The sequence below is a fragment of the Mustela erminea genome, chromosome 12 (genome assembly GCF_009829155.1).
Source record: "Mustela erminea isolate mMusErm1 chromosome 12, mMusErm1.Pri, whole genome shotgun sequence".
NCBI classification, from domain to species: Eukaryota; Metazoa; Chordata; class Mammalia; order Carnivora; family Mustelidae; genus Mustela; species Mustela erminea.
This window is the reverse complement of record NC_045625.1, coordinates 92898415-92901732: the sequence shown is the minus strand read 5'-3', so window position 1 is coordinate 92901732 and position 3318 is coordinate 92898415. Positions and strand designations below refer to the sequence as shown.

The following is a 3318-nucleotide window of genomic DNA, read 5'->3' as shown; positions in this document are numbered from 1 at the left end:
TTAAGAGGTTCCTTGGGAGGCCTGAGTGGATCAGTTGGTTTAACATCTGCCTTCGGCTCAGGTCATGATCCCAGAGTCCTGGGATCCAGCCCGAGGAGCCCTGCTCGGCGGGGAGCTTCCTTCTCTCTCTCCTATGCACCCCGCCCCCCGCATGTTCCCTCTCACTTTTTCTCTGTCAAATAAATAAATACAATCTTTCTGAAAAAAGAAAAGATTTTATTTTTAAGCAATCTCTACACCCAATGTGCAGCTCAAACAAAACCCTGAGACCAAGAGTTGCACAGACTGGGTCAGCAATGTGTCCCTAAAGCCCACTAAATTTTTAGGTGATTTTTAAATCAAAGCAGTCTCAGAAACTTGAAGCGTACTTGTCCGCAGTGTACGTAGGATGGCTGCAGTAAGTTCTCTACACAGAAGGGAAAGGAAGGAAGAACATGGCCAGAGTGAAAAGACGGGTAAACTGGATAGATTCTTTTTTTTTTTTTTTAAGAAGCCTCTCAAAGGGTGTCCCTTCCCTTTTACTCCCCCAGAGGAGGAGGAAAATGATCATCAGTGGCAAAGGGCAGCTGGAGAAGCAACATCCAGACCCAGCTTCACGCTCAGGAAGGGACACTGCATCTCCTCGTGGTTTCGGGCGTTCCACACACGGAGAGAAACTTTTCTAGGAACAGACTGTAGAGGTGATCCCTGAGAGTATGGTCTTGGTAGATTTTCCAAATTATGTTAGCTGGTTGAGGCAGACATTATAACACTGTCTAATATCCCTCAGTGCATAGAGAGATGTAACACAATTCTATTACAAATGAGGAAGAGCAAAATGATGTAAAGGGAGGTAAAGTTGCCACATTTTATTTGATCAGATGAAGTGCTGACGCAACAGAGTACTAAACTATATATCCATAGTGAAATCTGTTACATTAAATGGACCAGTTCCTCCAAAAGTACAAACTACCACAGTTCACTCAATAGGAGATAAGTAATGTGAATAACCTGAAATCTGTTAAAGAAATCAAATTTTTAACTTAAAAACTCCCACAAAGAGGGGCACCTGGGTGGTTCAGTGGGTTGAGCCTCTGCCTTTGGCTCGGGTCATGATCTCAGGGTCCTGGGATCGAGCCCCGCATCGGGCTCTCTGCTCAGCAGGGAACCTGCTTCCTCCTCTCTCTGCCTGCCTCTCCGCCTACTTGTGATCTCTGTCTGTCAAATAAATAAATAAAATCTTAAAAAAAAAAAAACTCCCAAAAAGAAATCTCCAGATTAGCTTTATTTGGAAATTATAGCAAATGCTTAAAAAATAATTATCAATAACCTCCTATAATTTTTTTCACTAAATAAGAGAGAATACTCTCCAACACATTCTATGAAGCCTGTATTACTATGATGGCAAAACCAGATAAGCACAGCACACACACAAAAACACTGCGGACAGACGTTCTGGGTTAATGTGGATACAAAAGTCTTAGCAGTGTATTAGCAAATAGAATCCCACAGTGTACACAAAGCATATACACCATGAGTATGGTGTTTATTCCAGGGAAGTAAAGCTGACCCAGTACTTAAAAACCAGTCAGTGCTATCTGTCATGTTAACAGGCTAACGAACAAAAATTCATCATATAATACATTAATGCAGAAGTAACATTTCCAAAAATTTAAATTCATTTGTGAAAAAAAAAAAAACCTCTCTGCAACCTAGGAAGGAAGAAACTTCCTCAAATTGATAAAGAGCATCTACAAAAATCCTACATCTACCATCATAAGTAGTGGTGAAAGATTGAGTTGTTTTCCCTTGATGTGAGTACAAGAGATGTCCACTCTTCTGTGATAGCAGTAGAAGTTCTAGCCAGGGCAGTAGGGCAAGAAAAGGAAACAAAAGCCATACAGATTGGGAAGGAAGAAATAAAACTATACCAATTTTCGGATTAAATGATCATAGAAAATTCCAAAGAATCTACACACACAAAGAAAAACGTCGTAGAAATTAATGAGCTTTGCAAGTTCTCAAGTTACAAGATCAACATACAAAAATCAACAAATATGTGTGAATTGTAGATGATAGTATACTTAGCTGTAAATCTCACAAAACACGTCCAAGACTTGTGTGCTCAAAACAACAAAATGCTATTGAGCGAAGTCCAAGAATATGTGAGTCAGAGGAGAGGCACACTGAGCCCATAAATGGGAAGACTCAACGTAGGAACGGTGCCAGTTCTCTCTAGATTAAATACAGGTTTAATGCTGCTTCTCTCAAAATGCTAGTACTATAAGGCTTTGTTACAGATATAAACAATATTATTCTAAATTTATACAGGAAGAGGACCTGTGGGTATTTATTCACAGATGACATCATATATGAAGAAAGCCCCATTTGTAATAGCACGGAAAAGAAAAAAAAAATGCTTAGGAATAAACTTAACCATGGAGGCAAACAATTTGTATGCTCTAAGCTACAGAACATTGGAGAAGGAAACCCAGAGGACACCAATAAATGGAATAACATCCCATATTCGTGTATTAGAAGAATTCGTGTTAAGATGTCCATATTACCCAAAACGAGCCACAGTTTCAGTGCAGTTCTTATCAAATCTCAGGGACGCTTTTGCAGAAATAGGAAAATTTATCCCAAAGTGCATATGGACTTCAAGGGAACCAAATGGCCCAAACAGTATTGAAAAGAAGAACAGATGGGGTGCCTGGGTGACTCCGTGGGTTGAGCCCCTGCCTTTGGGTCAGGTCATGATCTCAGGGTTCTGGGATCGAGCCCCGCATCGGGCTCCCTGCTCGGCGGGAAGCCTGCTTTCTCCTCTCTCTCTGCTGCCGCTCTGCTGACCTGTGATCTCTGTCTGTCAAATAAAATAAATAAAATCTTTAAAAAAAAGGAAAAAGAAAAAAGAAGAACAGAGTTGGGGGGGGGGGTCACACGTAGAAAGCTAAGTGTGGTAGTGACATACGGACAGTTACATATGCCAATGGAAAGTCCAGAAATTAACCCTCACTTACACGATCAACTGATTTTCAACAAGGGTGCCAAGACCATTCAGCAAGAGAAGGATGGTACAGATGGGGTTGGGAAAACTGGAGATGCAAAAGAATGAAACTGGACCACTTTCCTACACAAAAATAAACTCCTGATGGGTTAAAGACCTAAATGTGAGACCTGAAGCCATAAAAACCCTAAGAAAATATAGGCAGTAATCTCTTGGACATCACCCTCTGCAACGTATTTATGGACGTTTCTCCTCAGGGAAGAGAAATGAAGCAAGCATAAACTATTGGGAGTACACCAAAATTTTTTAAAACTTGGACAACAAAGGTAATT

At 40.7% G+C, this 3318-nt stretch overlaps 1 non-coding gene across 1 annotated transcript; it reads right to left on the bottom strand.

Annotated features, from left to right (window-relative positions):
- Positions 1-492: 492 nt before the first annotated feature.
- Positions 493-703, bottom strand: LOC116571272. Its single transcript, XR_004277828.1, has one exon. It is a non-coding gene; the product is annotated as a small nucleolar RNA U3 (small nucleolar RNA).
- Between the last annotated feature and the right edge of the window lie 2615 nt (positions 704-3318).